Genomic DNA, 23370 nt, shown 5'->3' on the forward strand with positions numbered 1-23370 from the left:
AACTGTAATCTCTTCAAGTATTTTTCTCAGTCCCTTTCTTTTTCTCTTCTTCTTCTGGGACCCTTATAATTTGAATGTTAGTGCCTTTAATGTTGTCCCAGAGGTCTCTGAAACTGTCCTCAATTCTTTTCATTCTTTTTTCTTTTTTCTGCTCTGCAGTAGTTATTTCCACTATTTTATCTTCCAGGTCACTTATCTGTTCTTCTGCCTCAGTTATGCTGCTATTGCATCCTTGTAGAGAATTTTTAATTTCATTTATTGTGTTGTTCATCATTGTTTGTTTGCTCTTTAGTTCTTCTAGTTCCTTGTTAAACATTTCTTGTATTTTCTCCATTCTATTTCCAGGATTTTGGATCATCTTTACTATCATTTCTCTGAATTATTTTTCAGGTAGGCTGCCTATTTCCTCTTCATTTGTTTTGTCTGGTGGGTTTTTACCTTGCTCCTTCATCTGCTGTGTATTTCTCTGTCTTCTCATTTTGCTTAACTTACTGTGTTTGGGGTCTCTTTTTTGCAGGCTGCAGGTTTGTAGTTTCTGTTGTTTTTGATGTTTGCCCCCAGTGGTTATGTTTGTTTCAATGGGTTCTGTAGGCTTCCTGGTGGAGAGGACTGGTGCCTGTGTTCTGGTGGATGAGGCTGGACCTTGTCTTTCTTATGGGCAGGACCGAATCCGCTGGTGTGTTTTGGGGTGTCTGTGAACTTATGATTTTAGGCAGCCTCTCTGCGAATGGATGGCGTTGTGTTCCTGTCTTACTAGTTGTTTGGAATGGGGTATCTGGCACTGGAGCTTGCCGGTCGTTGAGTGGAGCTCGGTCTTAGCATTGAGACAGAGATCTCTGTGGGAGCTCTCGCCGCTTGATATTATGTGGGTCCGGGAGGTCTCTGGTGGTCAGTGTCCTGAACTCGGCGGTCCCACCTCTGAGGCTCAGGCCTAACACCCGGCCGGAGCTCCAAGACCCTGTCAGCCACACAGCTCAGAAGAAAAGGGAGAAGAAAGAAAGAAAGGAAGGAAGGAAGGAAGGAAGGGAGGAAGGAAGAAAGAAAATTATAAAATATAATAAAGTTATTAAAATTAAAAAATACATTTTTAAAATAAAAAATTTTTAAAGTACTAAAAAAAAAAGTCAAGAGCAACCAGACCAATAAACAAATCCACCAATGATAACAAGTGCTAAAAACTAAGATAAACGTAAATCAGAAACTAGTCAGTCGCATATAGCAAATCCCAAATCTACAGTTGCTCCCAAAGTCCACCGCCTCAATTTTGGGATGATTCATTGTCTCTTCAGGTATTCCACAGATGCAGGTACATCAAGTTGATTGTGGAGATTTAATCCACTACTTCTGAGGTACAGGGAGAAAATTCCCTTTCTCTTCTTTGTTCACACAGCTCTTGGGTTCAGCTTTGGTTTTGGCCCCGCCTCTGCATGTAGGTTGCCATGTGGCGTCTGTTCTTCACCCAGACAGGAAGGGGTTAAAGGAGCAGCTGATTAGGGGGCGCTCGCTCACTCAGGCCGGAGAGAGGGATGGGTATGGAATGCAGAGCAAGCCTGCAGTAGCAGAGGCCAGCGTGACGTTGCAACAGCCTGAGGCGTGCCATGCGTTCTCCCAGGGAAGTTGTCTCTGGATCATGGGACCCTGGCAATGGTGGGCTGCACAGGCTCCCGGGAGGCGAGGTGTGGATAGTGACCTGTGCTTGCACAGAGGCTTATTAGTAGCCACAGCAGCAGCGTTAACATTTCGTGCCTGTATCTGGTGGTCCATGCTAATAGCCATGGCTTGCGCCCCTCTCCGAAGCTCGTTTAGGAGGTGCTCTGAATCTCCTCTCCTCGCACGCCCCGAAACAACGGTCTGTTGCCTCTTAGGCAGTTCCAGACTTTTGCCCAGACTCCCTCCCAGCTAGCTGTGGTGCACTAGCCCCCTTCAGTCTGTGTTCATGCAGCCAACACCAGTCCTCTCCCTGGGATCTGACCTCTGAAGCCCGAGCCTCAGCTCCCAGCCCCCACCTGCCCCGGTGGGTGAGCAGACAAGCCTCTCAGGCTGGTGAGTGCTGGTCGGCACCAATCCTCTGTGTGGGAATCTCTCCGCTTTGCCCTCTGCACCCCTGTTGCTGCACTCTCCTCCGAGGCTCCGAAGCTTCCCCACCACCACCCACCCCCCATCTCCGCCAGTGAAGGGGCTTCCTAGTGTGTGGAAACATTTCCTCCTTCACAGCTCCCTCCCAGAGGTGCAGGTCCCATCCCTATTCTTTAGTCTCTGTTTTTTCTTTTTTCTTTTGCCCTACCCAGGTACGTGGCGAGTTTCTTGCCTTTTGGGAGGTCTGAGGTCTTCTGCCAGCATTCAGTATGTGTTCTGTAGGAGTTGTTCCACATGTAGATGTACTGTTGATGTATTTGTGGAGAGGAAGGTGATCTCCATGTCTTACCCCTCCGCCATCATGAAGGTCCTCCTCCTCTGGACATGCATGTTGAACTCAGTTGAGTAAGTACCTAGGAACATGATGATTGCTGATTCTTATGTTTAGTTTTGTAAGAAGCTGCCAAAGTGCCTTCCCAAGTGGCTGTACCGTTTGTATTCCCACCAACACTGAATGCATTCCTGTTGCTCCTGACTAGCATTTGGTGCTGTCAGTTTTTTGGATTTTAGCCATTCTATTAGGTGTGTAGTGATACTTCATTATTGTTTTCATTTGCAATTCCCTTGTGACATATGGTGTTGAGCATCTTTTCTTATGCCTATTTTTTAAGTTGAAGTATAGTTGAGTTACAGTGTTGTGTTAGTTTCAGGTGTACAGTAACGTAATTCAGTTTTATATATATATTTTTTCAGACTTTTTTCCATTATAGGTTATTACAAGATATTGAATATAGTTCCCTGGCTATACAGTAGGTCCTTGTTGTTTATCTACTTTATATACAGTAGCGTTTATCTGTTAATACATACTCCTAATTTACCCCTCCCCCTGCTTCCCTTTGGTAACCATAAGTTTGTTTTCTGTGTCTGCGAGTCTGTTTTGTAAATAAGTTCATTTGTATCATATTTTTTAGATTCCACATATAAGTGATATCATAGATATTTTTAATCTGTCTCACTTACTTCACTTAGTATGATAATCTCTAGGTCCATCCACATTGCTGCAAATGGCATTATATCATTTTTTATGGCTGAGTAATATTCCATATATGTATATATATATGTGTGTGTGTGTACACACACACACACACCCCCCACATCTTCTTTATCCACTCATCTGTTGATGGACACTTAGGTTATTTCCATGTCTTGGCTATTGTAAATAGTGCTGCTTTGAACATTGCGGTGCATGTATCTTTTTCAATTAGAGTTTTTGCCTTTTCTGGATACAAGCCCAGGAGTGGGATTGCTGGACCATATGGTAGCTCTATTTTTATTTTTTTAAGGAACCTCCATACTGTTCTCCATAGTGGCTGCACCGATTTACATTCCCACCAACAGTGTAGGAGGGTTCCCTTTTCTTCACACCCTATCCAGCATTTGTCATTTATAGAATTTTTGATTATGGCCATTCTGACTGGTGTGAGGTGATACCTCGTTGCAGTTTTGATTTGCATTTCTCTGATAATTAGCGATGTTGAGCATCATTTCATGTGCCTGCTGGCCACCTGTAAGTCTTCTTTGGAGAGGTGCCTATTTAAGTCTTCTGCCCATTTTTTTAATGGGGTTTTGTACATTTTGGAAATTAAGCCCTGGTCTGTTGCATCATTTGCAAGCATTTTCTCCCATTCCGTAGGTTGTCTTTTTCTTTTGTTTATGGTTTCATTTGCTGTGCAAAAGCTTTTAAGTTTGATTAGATCCCATTTGTTTATTTTTGCTTTTATTTCTATTGCCTTGGGAGACTCACCTAAGAAACCATTGCTACGATTTATGTCAGAGAATGTTTTGCTTATGTTCTCTTCTAGGAGTTTTATGGTGTGATGTCTTATATTTAAGTCTTTAAGCCAGTTTGAGTTTATTTTTGTGTATGGTATGAGGGTGTGTTCTAACTTCATTGATTTACAAGAGGCTCTCCAGCTTTCCCAGCACCACTTGCTGAAGAGACTGTCTTTTTCCCATTTTATATTCTTGCCTCCTTTGTTGAAGATTAATTGACTTTAGGTGTGTGGGTTTATTTCTGGGCTCTCTATTCTGTTCCATTTATGTGTTCTGTTCTGATTTATGTGTCCATTTTTCTGCCAATACCATGCTGTTTTGATTACTGTAGCTTTGTAGTATTGTCTGAAATCTGAAAGGTTATGCCTCCAGCTTTGTTCTGTTTCCTCAGGATTGCTTTGGCAATTCTGGGTCTGTTTTGATTCCATATAAATTTTAGGATTATTTGTTCTAGTTCTGTGAAAAATATCATGGGTTTCCTATGCCTGTTTGCATCTTCTTTGGTAAGGTGTCTGTTCAGATATTTTGTTTGTTTTTCCATTGGATTATTTGTGTTCATAATGTTGAGTTTTAAGAGTTTTTTGTATATTTTGGACTCAAGTCCTTTATCAGAAGTGATTTGCTAAATATTTTCTGTCAGTCATTGGGTCCTCTATATGATTATTGCATGATTCTAACTAAATAACATTATGGAAAAGTTCAAACTACAGAGATGGAAAACAGATCAGTGGTTACCAGGAGTTGGAGGAAGGCAGATGGATGAATAGTTTATGCACAGGGCCTTTTTAGTGTGGTAAAACTATTCTGTAGGATACTTGTGATGGTTAATTTTATGTATCAACTTGACTAGGCTATGGGGTGCCCAGATATTTGGCCAAATATCATTCTGTGTGTGTCTGTGAAGATGCTTTGGATGGGGTGAACAATTGAGTTGGGTAGACTGAGTAAAGCAGATGCCTTCCCTTATATGGGTGGGCCTCTTCCAATCAGTTGAAGGCCTGAGTATAACAAAAAGGCCAATCCTCCCTTGAGTAAGAGGGAATTTGCTCCTGTCTGACTGCCTTGAACTAGGACATCAGTTTTTTCCTGTCTTTAGACTGAAACTGAAACATCAGCTCTTGAGTCTTGAACCTGGAGGCCTTTGGACTCAGACTGGAACAATACAATCAACTTTTCTGAGTCTCAGCCTTGCTGGCTGAAGATATTGGGATTTGTTGGCCTCCATAATTGCATGAGCCAACTTCTTATTTTATGTATGTATGTATACATAAAATAACATTTTAATTAAGTAATATTTAATATTAATAATATAAATTAAAATATATTTTATTGGTTCTGTTGAACCTATGCCTATATATCTCTTACTGGTTCTGTTGAACCCTGAGTCATACGATACTATAATGGTGGGTACATGCTATCATGCATATAGAACTGTACAACACAAAGACTGAATCATGATATAAACTAGTTCATAGTATAAAGTATTTCATAATAATGTGTCAGTATGTGTTAATTACTTATAACAAATGCATCACATTCATCCAAGATGTTAATAGGGAAACTGTGTGTAAGGGAGAGGGCGGATATGGGAACTCTATACTATCTGCTCAATTTTTTTATGAATCTATAACTGTTCTAAAACGTAAAGCCCATTAATTAAAAGAAAGGAGAGTATGCAGATCTTGGTGGTATTTGAGGGAAGTAAGACTGACATGCAGTGGATTTATGGTTGCTGCTGTGAGATGCCAGAAGCAAACTGATAGTTAATTCAGAGAGTAAGATTGTTTAAGTTGGGGTAGCCAGGTGCAGTGCAGTGCTTCCCAGGAATTTCCAGATGAATTGGTTGGTGATGGTGGAGCTGGTGGTGGAAGTTGTGAGTTTACTATTACATGTGGGTTTGGCATCTGAACCAATTTAAAGTAAAAGTTAAGGGATTAGGTGACTTAAATGGTATTGTGTAACCCCTCAGTCTATCTGCAAGTTTGGAAATGACAGGTAGGTACCCCATCACCAAAAAGAAAAGTAGATTAAGCACACTGAATTCAGATGGTGGTGCGAAATATTTCTTGACTTGCCCCCTGATTCACTTGCAGGATAAATAAAGTCTGCCTTGGAGGGCTGTCCAGGGAACTCCTTTCTCCCTGTGTTCTCCAGCCACCCTGCCCTTGAGTCTTTCTGTCTTTATATCCTGTTGAGCCCAGGCTCAGTTCTCTCCTCAGGACCTTCATCTTCATCCAGGAGGAGGGCTGCAAATGCTCCGTGGTCACTCTGAGCCTCCTCTTGGCCATCTACGGTGGGTCTTTAGATGCTGCAGTGTGGATGCCTCTTGGGACTTGGGATACATTCAGCAAAGCCTCAGTCTCTCTACACTGTCTTATCACAGATACCCTCTTCACTAGGGAGAGAAGGGGAGGGAAGGAAGACATGAGGATGGAAGGAAACCCTGTCTTGCCGCGTTAGGTAATATTATTATTATTGTTATAATTGGTATTGCTGGCACCTAGAACTGTCTGCTGCTTGACTGCTTTTCTGTCTCTGCTCCAGACCCTGGATATCCCAACACTAAACCCTTTTTTTCCTTTGAAGTAGCATGAGTGGGCCTCTGGCCAGGACATCAGCTGTTCTCCAAACCCCCTGATCTTCACACTGTGGGGCAGGGGCTGCTTATGCTGCAGGAGATGAGGAAGAAGCACCATCCAGGTGCAGTTGTGTCCACAGGAGGCAAAAAAAAATGGAGAGTTTGATACCCAACATGTCCGATGTCATCTTTTAATGAGAAATACATAGGAAGAAGGCAGCTTTGACAGGCCCCTGCAGGGAAGGACCTGGCTGATGGCCTGCGGTGTAATTATTAGGAGCATGTGCAGAACTGACTCGGCAGCTCTCATCTCCCCCTGCTCCTGCCGTTTCTGCTCCATTCCCAGGCTGAAGGTTAGCCCCCTTCATGAGCAGAGGTCTGGCCAAAAGGCTGGGGCCGGCCCGCCCTTCCAGCATCCCATTTAGACACACCAACCTTGCACATCAAAGGAGGATGAGCAATTTCACTTTCTGCCCTGAAGGCCAAAATAAACAGACGTTGTAATGCTAGCCCTTAGGGAGAGAGGGCAGAATCAGGAGCCTTTTAATCCAATTCCTCCATATCAACATTTCAGATCCAGAGGGTCGGACGCCTTTGTTCATAAAAGGTCACAAGAAGAGCATGTTGACTCCAGTAAGCAGTCTCCTGGGTCAGACCATTCCGGAAGGGTCCGTCTTTGGAGCCATACCACACAATGACAAGAAACACAGAAAGGGCAAAGAGTTCTCACAGCTCAAAATTCTTTGTCTAATTATCCAGTGCCCAGTGTGCTCCGCCAGAATGGGTTCTGAGCTCTGGTCCTGTTTCTGTCTCATACCTGGTAGGTGAGTCCGCTCTCTGGGCCCTCAGTTTCCTCATTCTACAAAGTGTGAGGATGGACTGCACCAGAACAACCACCTACAACTCTGGGTCCACTTTGGAAGAACCTGGCAAGCTTTTTTTTTTTTAATTGGAGTATAGTTGATTTACAATGTTGTGCTGGTTTCAGGTGTACAGCAAAGTGAATCTGTTATACATATACATATATCCACTCTTTTTTAGATTCTTTTCCCATTTAGGCCCCCTCAGAATATTGAGTAGAGTTCCCTATGCTATACAGTTAGTCCTTGTTAGTTCATCTATTTTATATATAGTTGTGTATATATGTCAATCCCAGTCTTCCAATTTATTCTTACCCCCCCTCACCCCCTGGTAACCATAAGTTTAATTTCTACTTCTGTAACTCTATTTCTGTTTTATAGACAAGTTCATTTGTACCCCTTTTTTTTAGATCCCACATATAAGTGATGTCATATATTTGTCTTTCTCTCTCTGACTTACTTCACTCAGTATGACAATCTCTAGGTCCATCCATGTTGCTGAATATGGCATTATTTCATTCTTTTTTATGGCTGAGTAATATTCCATTGTATATATGTACCTCATCTTCTTTATCCATTCCTCTCTTGATGGACATTTAGGTGGCTTCCATGTCCTGGCTATTGTAAATAGTGCTGCAATGAACATTGGGGTGCATGTATCTTTTCTAATTATGGTTTTCTCCAGATATATGAGTGGGCTTTTTATTTTTGGCTTAATGAACGCAGATTCCTGGGTCCAATGACAGGCTTGCTATGTAAAGATGTCTAGGGCTGTGGCCTAGACCCTTGCATATTTAATAAGCTTCCCTGGAGATGCTGAGGCAGCCAGCTGGGTACTCAGAAAAAAACATGCTTTGCAGCCACTGAACTAAATAATCCTTAAGGGCTCTTTCTCAGATGATTATTTTTAAATATTTAACTATATTTTAATAACATAAAATATAGGCACTTTTCAGAAAAGTGGAGAAAATAGAATTTTTCAATGATAATCATTCTACCAGGCAGAGATCTCTATGTCATTATTTGTCCTTATACAGAGTTTTCTGGGTTTTTCACTTTTGTTGGTTTGCATAATTATAACCACACTACAGATACAAATCTGCATCTTGCTTTTTCTTTTAACATTACCTTATAAACATTTTCCCATGTTTTATCTGTGTTTTGTAACTAACATTTTTTGAAGTAAATGACATAATCTGAGAGCATGGTCCCTGGCTTACTTTCTCACTCCCTTCTACTTGAAATTTTCAGCTCCATGAATTTGAATCACTTGCTCTGTTGCAGAACTCCTCCTCTGAGGGATATGAGAGCACTGGGTGGGCTGTCTACCCTCCTTCCCTGGCTTGGCAGAAACCTAACAACCCATGTTCTGCCCACAGAGTGCCCTACTTTGGCATTTGTGCCAGATGAGGACCAATTCACTGAGTCAGATGCTGCTAAGTGAAACCAGCATGGATGCCTCTCCGTTGCTCTGTGACTCCTCTCCTGAGAATCCTGTATCATTGCTGCTGATGGAACAAATTAACGGAGAAACTGATGGATCTGACCCCGAAAACATCACCTGATCACTCCCAGTCAGTTTTCATTTGCTATGGTCTGTTTGAGCACTTAAGGGCTGCAGTGAACTTCAGTCTTAATTGGTGAAATCTCAGGTTTGGGAAGCTCATTCATCGACCCAATCATGAACCCCCTCAGACTAAGTAACAAGCAGAAAACTCAGGGCTAGGCTCTGGGCAGAGAGGATGCTTAATATCTGCTGGCTCAGGGCATCACTATTCTCGGTAAGCTTCTCTTCATAGACGCCAGAAGCCAGAGAATCCAGCTACACCACACGTTATTCAAGCAGGAAGCTGAGACTTTTCCTGGGGAAGGGACCTATTTAGGGTCTCACAGTGAGTATGTGGCAGAGCCTGTAAGCAGGATTGGCTGCCTGCCCTTGACACCAGGCTGAGGTGCTGATACAAGGTGTCTGTGCCTGCTCCTCCTTCAGGATGTCCCAAGAGCTCAGGTTGGCTTTGTCACTCCACCATATTCCCCAACCAACTACTTTGCCTCGAGCCCATGTCAGTATAATGTCCTTATGGTCCTTGCCTTCCCTTCTCTTCCCTTCCCTTCTTTGCTTCTTCCTTCCCTCCCTCCCTCCCTTCCTCTTTTCCTTCCACAAAGTTTTTTTTTGTTTGTTTTTGTTTTTGTTTTTACGCGGGCCTCTCACTGTTGTGGCCTCTCCCGTGGCGGAGCACACGCTCCGGACGCGCAGGCTCAGCGGCCATGGCTCACGGGCCCAGCCGCTCTGTGGCATGTGGGATCTTTCCGGACCGGGGCACGAACCCGCGTCCCCTGCATCGGCAGGCAGACTCCCAACCACTGCGCCACCAGGGAAGCCCCACAAAGTTTTTTGAATGTTAAGCAAATGTCAAGTACTGTACTGGAGATTCTGTAGGTTCACCAGCTGTTGGGAATGACAGACTGGTTCACCTGTATGGCACTTTCACCCCCTGTGTGATAAATACTGTGATGGGGCTGTGGAAGCATAGGGAAGGGCTCTGATCCCAGACTTTAGAGGGGAGGGGCTTCCTGGAGCAGGTGACCTCTAAGTCAAATCCTGAAGACTGACTGGGAGTGAGCAGAGAGAAGTGTGAGGATGATCATTCACTCTTGGGGCTATGTGTAAGAAAGCACGTGACCCACGTGAGGGAGTGCAAGTCATTCTGCATTTAGGGCCCACAGGGTTTGGAGTGCTGGAACATGACCTTCTGTGTGAGTGGTGTGCCGTATGCCACTGGTGGAGTAGGTTTCCACTCCAACAGGGGAGAGCTATGGCTCTGTGTGCTTGGGGAAGCGGAAGGGTCTACCTGAGTCCTGAGAGGGAAGGAAGTCTCCTTTGGTTGAATAATACTGAAGGCTTCTGTAAAGTGCAGAGGTGACCAGGAAGAGGCTGTCGTATTCAGCAGTTCTCACTGGCTGACCTTGCCGCTCTTCCTGTGCTTAATTAGGCGGGCACCCAGCCAGACACTGAAGTGATAGAACCTAGGAGTGATGGGCTTTGTGGGGAAGAAAGCTTTGCCTTGTCCTGTATCAGCTCTATCCTGAAAGCTGACAGCATCCTTAACTCTGGGCTCAGAGCATCTAGTTTGTTTAAAAGCCAGTGCCATGGGTTTTCTTTCTCATAGCATCTAATTTATTAAAACTCAAGCACCATGGACAAGTCTTTTTTTGTTTTTTTGTTTTATCATGACACATGGTGGTCTAAGCCTTTTATAGGAGTAATCTTCTACTCGAGGAGTTTGGATTTAAGTCTTTATAAAATCATCTTCACTTGAGGCATGAGCTAATTCTGGATGATCTCAGCTCTCACTGCCCTCCAAAAATCAGATCGCTGGACATTATCTATTAGTTTTTGCTTTTAAATCTACATTTGTTACTAAACATCTCATAGAACCATTTCGTAGGCATGCAGTCCAGCTGGTGTCTGTTCTCAGGATAACTTGGGAACAGTTAAGAGACAGGCAGCCCAGAATAAACAGGAAGAAGAGAAGAGACCTGCAGTTACTAAGTGGCTCTTTCATGAATTTTATTTAATCTTCCCCACAAGTCTGGGAGATGGGTTTATTTTTCCAATTTTCTGGTAGGGGAACTGACATTCAAAAGGGGCTAATGTAGCCTGAGGAGCTGGGGTGAGCAGAAAGCTAAGGTGAACCCACTGAACCTTGCCCTTGTATAAAATAATTCCTTTCCCTTGAATGTAGACAGAACCTGTGGATGTGATGGGTCAGAACTGTCCTAATTAGGTTATGTTATATGGCAAAAGGACTGTGCATATGTAACTAAGATTACTTATCAGCTGACTTTGAGTTAATCAGAAGGGAAAACATGCAGGGGGGCCTGACAAATCACATGACCCTTTAAATCTGTGTGGAGAGGACAGAGACAGAGAAAATCAGAGATTGGAAGAACGAGAGAGGCCAGACATGGAGGACACTCTCCATTGCTGGCTGTGAAGTTGGAGAAGGCCATGTGAGAAGGAACACAGGTAGCCTTAGGGGTTGACACATTCCCAGCTGACAGCCAACAATAGAATGGGGCCCATCCTACAACCTCAAGGAACTGAATTCTGCCAACAACCACTTGCGCTTGAAAGCCCTGAGCCCCAGAAAAGAACTCAACTCAGCTGATGCCTGGACTGCCACCCTGTGAAGCTTTGAGCAGAGAACCCAGCTCAGCTGTGTCTGGACTCCTGGCCTACAGAAGCCAGGAGATAATAAACAGCTGTTGTTTAAAACCACCTAGCTTGTGTTCATTGGTTGCACAGCCATAGAAAACGAATAGAGAAGGTGATGGACCAGAATTTAAAGTCAAGGCTGTTAGGACTAAGGCCGGGCTTGTCCCACTGCAGCAGCTACCTCCTCTGCCCTCTACTCCATCGCGGGGAGAAAGTGAGAAGGGCTTATTGGACAATTAAACTCTATAAGTGTTCACTGAGAGGCTTTAGGTGCATAGCCCTGGCTTAGGCAGTGGGTTTATAAGATGATTAAGACTCAACGGCATCCCTCAAGGGGCTCACTGTGTAGCGTGAAAGACAAACAAGAGGCAGATGGTGGAAGTGATGTGGGAGAGCCCATGGCAGACAAGCAGCAATGCACTGTGAGAGTTGGACTCAGAGAAGGCTCCAAAGGAAAGGACGCTTTGAGCTTGGACTTGAAGACTGTGTTGGAGGCCACAGCAGACAAAGTGGGAAGTGCATATGTGAAACATGTCAAAGCCAACTGCACACTGAGTGAAACAAAGCAGAAAGGTGAGGTTATCACGAGGGTTTCAGTCCACAAGCCAGGAAACTCAAGGCTGCAAGAGGCAATGAGTTCTGAATTGTTCACAGACTAAGGGATTTTCAAGGGGTAAATGCCAAAGTTCGTGCTTTTTCAGCTGATGGGTCACCTGGTGGTCTTCTTCCTTATTTGCATCAGGTAGCTGAGTCGGGGGAACAAGGAAGTCCAGAGATGGTGTGGACAGACTTGGCATTTGGGGATTGGCTGGCTTCCTCTGCTGATCTCTGAGAAGAGCTATAAATTCCTACAACTTATGTTAGGTAAGGTTGAGTTTCATTTTCTTAACGTGCCTGCGTTGGTCTACCGCATTTTGTCCCTGACATAGGGACTCCATTTTAGTTTGGTTCTACAAAGGGTGACAAGATGGGCAAAAGCAGAGACAGGACACACAATCTATATAAATTCGAATAAGCGGTCCGTGGTGTCTGGACCATCAGGTGCGTGCAGGGCAGGTGGGGGCTGCAGCTGGGAGTGTGGGTTAGACCAGAGAGGGGCCTTTCGTCCTGTGATACAGCGTTCTGGCCATTTCCTCTAGGCAGTTAGAATAATTCCTCTGCCAGCCCTGCCTGCCCAGAGATCTCATAAAAATCAAAAGGCAATTTACTAGATGACATTCTAGGCTGCCTTAATATGCATTAAATATCAAAATCTATGACCTCAAATGGCTGCCATTTCTTTGGTCAACTCCTTTTCACTTAATTTAATCTGGGATTCATTCCACAAACATTTCCTGTGCAGCAACTCTCGCTGGACACTGTGTGGGCCCCCGGGGGCACAGCAGGGAACCGCAGGAGGCCCTCCCCTCAGGGAGCTGCACTGACCAAGCCTGTGGCAGGGGTGAGGGAGGAGTGACAAGAATTAAGAAAGTGTGTCCAGAAGGAGAAGGGAATTTGGCTCCTGGGAAGTGAGGGAAGGAGGAGGTCAGAAAGCATCAAAGGCTTCCTTTTCCAAGACACTCTGGAATTCTCCATGCTCCGAGAACCTGTTGCTTCTGAGGAATAGCTGTCAAGCTTCGGCTGGAAATTTTATACAGGTTACCAGAACCAGTTCAGAGCTGGTGACTGCGTGCAGCCTCACTGGATGCTCAGGGCTGAATTACCGTGAATTCTTTGCCTTCATTGCATAATGGCTTCTTTTCTTTGTTAAAATTTGACATAATGATATCATAGGCAACAAAATATTTCAAGGGGCATTTTGGAAAGGATTGTTTTGGTTTTTTTTTTCCTACAGCAGATTTCTCTTTCCTAGTCTCAAGTTTAAAGTTTTTCAGTCTGTTGTAAAAGGAGTAAAAAATTGGGGTAGGTGGATAGAATTGTTTTGTGTCCTGACTGTAGTGGTGGTGCTTTCATGAGTGTCTTAGCTCGGGCTGCCATAATAAAATACCATGGAGTGGGCAGCTTAAACAACAGAAATTTACTTTCTCACAGTTCTGGAAGCTGGAAGTCTGAGATCAGGGTGCCAGTACGGTCAGGTTCTGGTGTGTGCTCTCTTCCTGGCTTGTAGATGGTCACCTTCCCACTGTGTGCTTGCATGTCAGAGGGAGAGAGAGGAAGAGAGACAGAGAGGCAGAGACATAGAGAGTGACAGACGGAGGCAGAGAGACAGACCAAGACAGAGAGACAGAGGCACAGAGAGACAGAGACACACAGAGAGAGACAGAAACACAGAGAGAGACACACAGAGAGAGACAGCTAGAGAGAAAGAGAGGGACTGAGACAGAGAGATGCAGAGAGAGAGAGAGAGACAAGTAGAGCAAATAAAGAGAGACAAATAGAGACAGAGACAGAGAGATACAAGGAGAGAGAGAGAGAGATGAAGAGAGAAAGACAGAAGGAAAAAGAGAGAGTGCTCTGCTCTCTCTTTCTTTTCCTATGAGGAGAATAATCTTATTGTGTCAGGTACTTCATTTAACCTTAATTATCTCCTTGTAGGCCTCATCTCCAAATACAGCCACATTGAGGGGTTAGGGCTTCAACATATGAATTTTGGGTAGACACAATTCAGTCCATAGCAGTCGCTGTATAAATCTGTCAAAACTCATCAATTTCTATGCATTAATTAAGTACAGTTTATTGTAGATAAACTAAACCTCCATGAAGTTGTTTTAAAATGTATATATAGAAGAAGAAGCTGGAAACAACCGGAACGTGGCCTTTTAGATTTAATACAGACCGTAAATGTCAAGTTAGTCCTTGCTCTAGGATTGAATGACTAAGTCGCTTGCTATTCAGGAGAATTGGAGCAGGAGCCCCCCACTTCCCCAAACCGCCATCCCCTTGGCTTACGCCTGACCCTCTGTGACAGAGGACAGGACTGGGTGCTGCCTTTGGGCCCACTGAGCACAAGCTGGTTCCTCCTCTTCCTCAGGCAGCGTTGGGCACTGGTAACCCCCTGCCCCTCACTTGGCTTGGGGGCTCTCAGAGCCCAGATGAAAGACCAACCTGCCCCTGCTTTTGAGGAGCAGGTCCATTTTCTACCTATCTTTGAGCATAAGGTATTTCCAAAGGGCCCTGGAAGAGCTGTGCAGTGGATGAAGGGTCTCAACCAGTGCTGTCCCCACTACACCAGGATACCCACCAAGGCTGGTCCCTTCTGGAGGGCGTCATGCTCCAGCATCTTCTGCCCTTTCTGGGGATCCCCTCATGACACATGCTCTCTGTCTCAGGATCTGCAGACTCAGTGTTCAGATAATGTACTGGTGGACGGTAATGGCTTGCATGACCCAGGGTTGCCTCTGAAGGTAACAGAAGCATTCTGGAGACAGCGTCTGAATCCCAAAGAGTCTTGATGCTTTTTTTCTACCCCTGTCTGAACTCTAGCCCATCTTCCCTACCATGTCAGGGGGATTCTTCTAAAACGCTAAATGGATCACACACTTGGCTGACTATAGTCCTTCATTATTCATTCCTTTATCCTTCCAGAAATTATATATCAAGTTTCTGTTGTTCTCAGCATTGGGCATACAGGAGTGAATAAGACATAGTTCCTACCCTCTAGAAAATCACTGTCTAGCAAAGGCAGATAGACTTGTGAATAGATAAACGTCACAAAGGGCTGTAGGTGCTTTGGAAGAACTGAATATGGGATTTAGCAGAACCCAAAGGAGGGAGATGTCATTTCTTCCTGGGAAGCAAGAGGGTGTCAAGTAAGGAAAGCTTCAAAGAAAGAGTGACCCCGAGCAAGGTTTTGAAATGAGAGAGTCAAGACATTTCTAAAGAGGAAACTGCATGGAGCAAAGGCATGAAGCAGTGTGTAGACATACTTATCCCCATTTTACTTATAAACGTTGAGGCTCAGACAGGTTAAAAGTTTGCTTATAACTGTACTGTTCAAATTGCTAGAAAGAGCGTCTACCACACGTTATAGGGGCTAGGAATACAGCGGAAAACAAATTCAAATGCAAGTACAGGGCTCTCTCCACCACTTAACACTGCAACTCATCTTTTCAAGTTAACAATTCTATCAAGCATCCCTCCTATGCACAAGGCACATTGGGGAACCTGGAAATGAGCTCTGCAATGCTGCCCTCAGAATATAAATGTTATATAGGAAAGGACATGATATACAGGCATAAATAATTACGTGGTCCTTTCAACTTTGTAATTTTATCTTGAAAAAAAAAATCATTGTTTTGTTTTGCTTGTTTTATTTTCCTGATGCCAAAGTGCAAACATTACAACAAAACAAAAGTATTATTGACCTGGTACTTAGCACTTGACCAAGGTTTCAATTAATATGTTCTTATGAACAAAATAAAATGAGCTCCGACCCAAAGGCTATTGGGAACTGTTCTATTTGTACTCACACTTAGGCCATGTAACATGAGTTGTCATTCTAAGAAAGGTCAGTCTTTGTAGTTAAGCTGTTGGGTCTGCCATGTAGAATCCTTGTCCTATCTCCTGGAGGGACCTCCGAATCCATAAATGAGAATCAATACTCAATCTACTTTAATGCCGAGAAGCTTTTCACATGGATGCTTGAGCATCTATTTCTGGCTGTCAGAGGGAAAAGCAATGATTAGATCCAGACAGATAATGTCACCATCCCCCACATGACACTTGGGTGTTAAGTGAAGGTGAATCATGTCACCTCAACTCAAGTCTTTACGTTCCCCTAGGCCCTCCTGGACTGGGCCAGTGGCATCCAGGATTAATGACATCCTGGACCATAGCACAAGAAACTTGAACATCACTTCTCTGTATGGGAGAGAGGGCAGGAGACTGGGAATGATTCTTGCTCACTGAAGCCCACCCAAAAGTGTAACCCCCATCCGAATCCTCAAGTAACCAACAAGACTTCTGGAAGCCCTACCTGACCCTACAGGGGATTTAGGTCCCAAATTCCAAAAAGATCTGCATATAAAACATGGGGCATCGGGCTTCCCTGGTGGCGCAGTGGTTGAGAGTCCGCCTGCTGACGCAGGGGACACGGGTTCGTGCCCCGGTCCGGGAAGATCCCACATGCCGCAGAGCGGCTGGGCCCGTGAGCCATGGCCACTGAGCCTGCGCGTCTGGAGCCTGTGCTCTGCAACGGGAGAGGCCACAACAGTGAGAGGCCCGTGTACCGAAAAAAAAAAAAAAAAAAAAAAATGGGGCATCAAGGGTAGATTCTGTTAGAGGTTTTTCAGGGCCAAGAGGTCCAGGAACACTGCCTGCCCATAATGTATTACTTTCCGTATGAATCCCCAAGAGAAGTAATGTACAGGACAGAGGTAAAAGACAGGCTCAGTTTAGTGTTAGCTGGGCCTTTGACCCTAAAGCCCAATATAAGAATGACAGTCAATTAGACTGGGCCACATTAGTTGTGCCCACTCTCTAACCCTGTGCCCGTGGCAGACATCACTCATCAATAATGGTACTCTACTATAGCTCCCACACTTAGCCTCAGACTTCTTTTCAACAGAAAGTTTCAAGAAGCCATTCCTAATTCATAAAATTAGTACAAAGATTAAGCCCTTTTGCTTTTTTTTTTTTTTTTCCTAATTTGGACCAGAAGATGAGTGAAACTGCTCTGTACTGTCCCTGTCTTGCTGCTTCCTATTAGGATCTCCTGCTGTTCTAAGCTTGGCTGTGTACCCACAGATTTCATGCTATTAAGAAGGACGTCACATTCTTGGATTTGGGTCACTAAAGCCCTGCCACGTATCTCCTCTCCTTCCTTAACTCCTACCAGCCAATGATAAGAGAGCGTTGTTTTCTATTGATCTTCCTCCATTTGTGTTTTTCCCTCATTCTGAGTTGAGTCACAGCCCTCTGCTTGGGTTGTAATTTTTTCGTCCTCTCCCTGCCAGCTCATATTCTCTAATGGTTTTCATAAAAATCATATCTTGGAAAGTTTAAACAAAGGCATTTAAACTTTCTCTTTCATTGTTAATAACACAGAGAGTCTTATGTGCCGAATGAGCTGGTACCTCTGACTCCAGTGTCTCTTATTTTATAAGTGAAAATGCTGTCACCCGCTGTGTCGGGAGTATTTTATGTCCCACCGTCTCATGTTGTCTCTGAGGCTCTTCTTAAATAGTATTACTCTCAGTGAAGCCTGAAACCTTCCTGCCTCTTTTAGAAAACTTTCTCTGCTTGATCTTATCTTCCCTTGGCTTCCCAGGCTGGGCCTAAATCTCCCTCTAGTGCCCTTGCACGAAGGCAGGGGAAGATGCTAGTGCATAGGCATAAGTGGCCTCAGTTACTTGTAAGCCCAAAGGCTCTTAAGAATTGATAATTTCTTAGTTTCTTAATAATTTCTGCTTCCTATAGAGGATGGAATTCAAATCTGTGTTTCCCTCTAACTCCATTGATTTCACTCTCAGGGAGGTATTAATTCCAATTAGTGACAAGTCTTAAGGGCATAAACAAGCCCTAGTGGACAGACACATTCTTTGTGATTTCATCCCCCTTTTAGCTGGTGAATGTCTATTTTGCCTGATAATAATAAGATTCTCAAGACTTGGGTGCGGGAGCAGTGGTAGGTGGGGAATAGGCAGAATGTCCTCATGGCATCTTTTATCTAAAATTACTTCAGTTCAACTCAGTCCTCACAAGTGTCCAGAGACAAAAAGTATCCTCACTGTCCTTTATCAGGACTGTTAAAATAACTCTTCAGCTGTCTCTAATTCTCCAGCCTTGTCTTCTTCTGATCCATCCTGCATCCTGAAGCCATCATGATTTTATGCAATGTGAATCTGATCATATCTCTGCTCTTGGAAGGAGGAAACACATTCAGAGCTCAGGAACAAGGACCAGAAAGTGATCTTGCTTAAGGAAGAGTGGCCCCTGCATGCCCACAAGTCATGGCTTATTAGAGAATTCAGGTTCTGATAAAGGGCCGCATATACCTTAGCCTCTCCAGGGAAGGCTGTTATGGTGAGAAGAAAAATGAAAAGGAACTAGAAAACAATTTTTAAAAATTTAAAAATCGAAGGGTTTTGCAAAATAGGCAAACCCTTGTAGGATGCTACATTCTGATTTTTTTTTTTTAGTAAGTGCATATGGGGTCTCCTCCCAAGCAGAGAATTCTGGGTCTACTTTATTTTTTTTTAAATTATTTATTTATTTATTTTGGCTGTGCTGGGTCTCCGTTTCTGCGCGAGGGCCCTCTCCAGTTGCGGTGAGTGGGGGCCACTCTTCATCACGGTGCGCGGGCCTCTCACTGTCGCGGCCTCCCTTGTCGCAGAGCACAGGCTCCAGACACGCAGGCTCAGTAGTTGTGGCTCACGGGCCTAGTTGCTCTGTGGCATGTGGGATCTTCCCAGACCAGGGCTCGAACCCGTGTCCCCTGCACTGGCAGGCAGACCCCCAACCACTGCGCCACCAGGGAAGCCCTTGGGTCTACTTTTATATAGGATTATGGGGCTGTAGGCCCCAGCAGTGCAGGCTGGCCTGTTCCCATTTCTGGGTGAAGCCAAAAGCACAGCTTGGCTTCCCTTTTTCCCCTTCCAGGACTCTGCGCCTGATTAAGAAGCAACTCAGATGTACCCAGGCGGGAAGGAGCCTCTGTTCCTTAGCAGTTCATTTGGAAGCAGTCGCAGCCAGCTGTCAGGACTGAGGCAGAAGCCAATGCGGGGAGCTGAGGTCAGGTGTAGGGGAGTGTGGCCAGTGTCAGACTTGGGAGTGTGAAATGAGGCCAAGCTGGGGCAGGGAGGATGGAGGGGCTGGAGTCTGAGGCTGGGTCAGCTCTTCAGGAGACATCTAATCTGAGCAGTGTGTGAAAATTGGAATTTGGAGTCAGATTCAAGGGCAAACAGAGCTTGTTAGAACGGCAGGACCAGCCTTCAGATCAAATCCTTGGCCAGCTGAAAAAAAAAAAAATCACTTCTGGGGATAAGAGACCAGAGAGGCCAAGCCTGTCTACAGTCTCCCCACTGTTCTGAGAGTTTCTACCACCTCTGGTCTTAAAGGCACAGTCATCCAAAACTAGTGTCTGCTACAGGTTGAGGTGCCAGCCCCCATTATGCAATCAAGACATCAGTGTTGTTTGGGGAACCCAGGGTTGTCCACATCTTAGCAGAGGAAGAAAACCTGTGATCATTACCTTGTTGTGTGGGGCTGACTATTCATTAGTTTGTGGTACAGGCATAAGCTGGACAGCCCAGCCCTTCTTTGGGTCATAGTCATATATATTGGCAAGTGCCTTTTATTTCAAAACATTTTAAATTTTCTGTGATGAATTTTGAAATAGTTGTTCACCCTGAGGCATCGTAAAGCTAAAACGGAAAGCCACAGACATGGTAGCTTTGCTATGGACCAGTGCCACATGCCATGTCTTACCTTCCTCCTGTCCTCTGTAAGTACTTACTGAGCACCTCTCTGTGCCAGGATGCCCTTCCCCCAGTGGAGCACACACTCTAAGCTTCTCGAAACACACTGGCAATCTCTGCTCAGTCTCCCACCTCTCCAAAGACCTAGAGTGCTGACTGATATTTTCATACTCATTTTCTAAGTTAAGAGCAAAAGCCATAAAATGGCCTTATTCTTTTTTAAGTCAAAACAGTGGTCAAAAAGAAGATAAAGCATCTGCATAACTCAGGAGTGCTGGATAAGCGTAATGTTTAGATATTTTTTTTTTTCTCTCCATGATGTCTCTTTGCCTGGAGGAGAACTTTCAAACAACTCTCACATTAAATTATATGTAATTCAACAGGAAAAAGTGGTGGGCAGTCTAGCCTCCCACTGAGTGCTCTGACTCATAATTTTAATGGCCTTGATTTGCGATGCCCTGTACCTGACCTTGAACGTCGATAGAAGGGATGCTCTGATCAGTCCGTGTTTGCAGCCGGACCTTGGAACCATCAGATGATCGTATAGGAAATCCCCATTTCTGATGCTGCGACTGTCGAGGGTGTTGATTAAAGGAATGAGTGTCTTCATTTTGTGCAAATATCCTCCCTGAAGTATCCGTTCCTAGCCCTGTGCCATCGCCTGCAAGGAGCATTATGAGGCTGAGGCCAGGTGCTCCTCAACCCTGCTGGCCTCCCTGATCTTCACTGAGTCCTCACATGCATGCTGAGTGCGGCCTCATGCAGGCCAGCAATAATCCCCTCTGAGGACCACCTGCAGCCCCACACCAGTGGTTTTTTGCTGGGAGGCAGCTGGCACACGGGGAAGAGTAGTTTTTGGCAACAGAATCACTCAGAATGGAATCCTACTGCTGACATACTTGCTAGATGTGTGGCTTTAGACACAAGACGCTGTGTTAGAAAGAAATGAGATGACAAAAAGTACGCCCCTGTCGTAAAACGGAATTTGAAAACCATGAATGTGCATAACGGTAGCTTTGAGGATAAAAAGAACGGGGCCCTGCCCTGCGCAGCCTCTTTGCTTCCTTCTTTTCTCCACTAGCGCTTCCTGAGCGCCTCTCAGTGCCCAAAGCTGAGCTAAATGCTAAGGGTGCAGCCATCACCAAGAAAAACATGACCTTTGCCCCAGAGCTGATACCTGGAGGCAAGCGTCTCACAAATCATTCTGCCCCTCCCTTGTTTTGGTCTTCTGCAGCCAAGAGAGAGCAAGAATCATTGTTCTTTTCTCTGTAATTAAGTACAGTGTTCCCAGTAAGAGTTCAATAAAATGTTCCTCACTTAACTAACTAGCAAAACTCAACTTCCAGGCGGGATTTTTCAGAACAGCCTACGGTGGCAAGAGTGGCATATTCAAAATGACCTCTCACACTTTGAGCTCTAGGTCGAGACCGAAAAGGGAAAAAGAAGAAAAAGTATTTGCCCTTCTATAGTTGGCTGGGTGAGGCAGTGGGCCCCACAGAGTAATCCAGGCAAACTCATATAAACAGGTCACCCACCACCAGTGGGGAGGGACACAGACGCAAAGACAAATGTAGCTTTGCTGGCTCTTACTAACACCTTATGTTTACTTTGCCCATTTTACTACTAGGAGAAGCAACCACATAAGGGTGTTTGAGGAAAAAAAGTAAATAAGCACATAAAATGTATTTGTTACTCAGCGTGGCATAATGTAGGTGATTTTAACAGCAGGCAAAAATAAGCTCCTTCAGTAAATGAATTCGATTGTGGTGACAAAGCACCCTGAAGTCAGAGAGGCTGCCCCGGGCAAAGCCTCGGTTCCTTGGCAGCGGTGCTGAAACCCTACGTTATGTAATTAAAACAGGGGAAGCTCCTTTCTGGGAGAACGAGCCAGGAAAACCAAATAAAATAGCAGCTTCTTAAAATGAATTTTCTTTTCCTTACTCTTCAAGAAAACACTGATCAAATGAGCAGAAGAAGTTAGTTTTGTTTCTAAAATAAGAAGGCTGCTGTCTCTGACAGTGGAAGTTATGCCTCAGGCCCTATTCTGTTGAAAGGCAGCTCTTACATGTCCTCCTGTCACAGACCCCCAACCAAGGCCCTCCTCCCATAAAACCAGTGCAGGAAAACCACACCAGATTCACTGTGGTTCTATCAGAAATGTGATGCTAAGGAAAATCCGGAAAACCAAACAGGAAGAACTTCAGATAGTTTCTAGCCACATTTGTTTTTCTTATTTATAAATCTCATCCATGTGGACATACACATCACACAGTTGATTTCAGTTTTGTTGAAAACGTTAGACAATCATTTGGTAAATGAGAGCTAAATAAACTGTGTGACTGGTGCACCCACTGTGGCCCACGGCTGGGGGAGATTCCAGCAGAACCCTGCTTACGTTCCTCGGTAGCCTCTCCTCACCGGAAGCAGGCCTCCAATATCTGGCCCTTGCCAACCTCTCCAGCCTCATCCTCATTCTGCTCATTTTGAAATGATCCCGCTCAGCTGTTTCCTAGCCCCATGCTTTGTACCAGCCCTCCTCTCTGCTAGAATGTCTCCTCCCTTCTCCATCTCCTTCTCCCTGGTGCAACTGAGAAATCCCCACACATCCCTCAGACCTGGCTGCAGAGTTTCTCTTCTAGGAATCCTCCCAGGACTGTCCTCCCCTTCCTGCCAGCCAGCCTGGCCCAACTTTATCCCCAGGGCCTTGCCCACACCTGGCATGGCTCTCTTTACAGGCATGATCTTAGCTTATCGGTTTCCTTGTAGTTGGTTTACCTGTCTATCACTACTCCTGAACGCAGCTTCTCAAGGGCAGGGGCTATGTTAACACTGGTTTCAATCTCCCACACTGCCAAAGTGCCTGGAACACCGTAATTGAGCCACTGGTGGTGGAAGGGAGGAAGGGAAAGGGAAAGGGATGGTGGACAGAATAAAACAGTTACCTGAGAAGGTCTGGGGCAGAGCATGAAGGAGGCACCAGTGCTGCTAGGGAGAGGCCAACACAGCCAAGGAATCAGAGGAAATTATGAAGCTTCACAGAGGAAATGGAGGGTCTACCTTGCTTACAGGGATGATAACTGGAATGAAAGAGGGAATCCTGGGCAAATAAAGGTAGATGGTCCCAGAGTCCCTTTCTTAGGTGTACAGAAGCCTTACATAAAAAGGCCCGGCTTTGTTTGTGTTTTAGTCAGGGACCTCCAGAGAAACAGAACCAGTAGGATGCATGTATACATAGAAAGAGATTTATAATCAGGAATCAGCTCATGTGTCCATGGAGGCTGACAAGTCCCAAGATCTGTAGGGAATGTCGGCAAGCTGGAGAGCCAGGAGAACCACTGGTGTCGTTCTGATCCAAAGATAGGCAGGTTTGAGACCAAGGAAGAGGTGAGTGTTCAAAATAATTTTATAATAAGGTGCTTTTGAAAGAGAATGAACAGAAGAAAAGGC

Source organism: Phocoena phocoena, chromosome 3 (genome assembly GCF_963924675.1).
Source record: "Phocoena phocoena chromosome 3, mPhoPho1.1, whole genome shotgun sequence".
NCBI classification, from domain to species: Eukaryota; Metazoa; Chordata; class Mammalia; order Artiodactyla; family Phocoenidae; genus Phocoena; species Phocoena phocoena.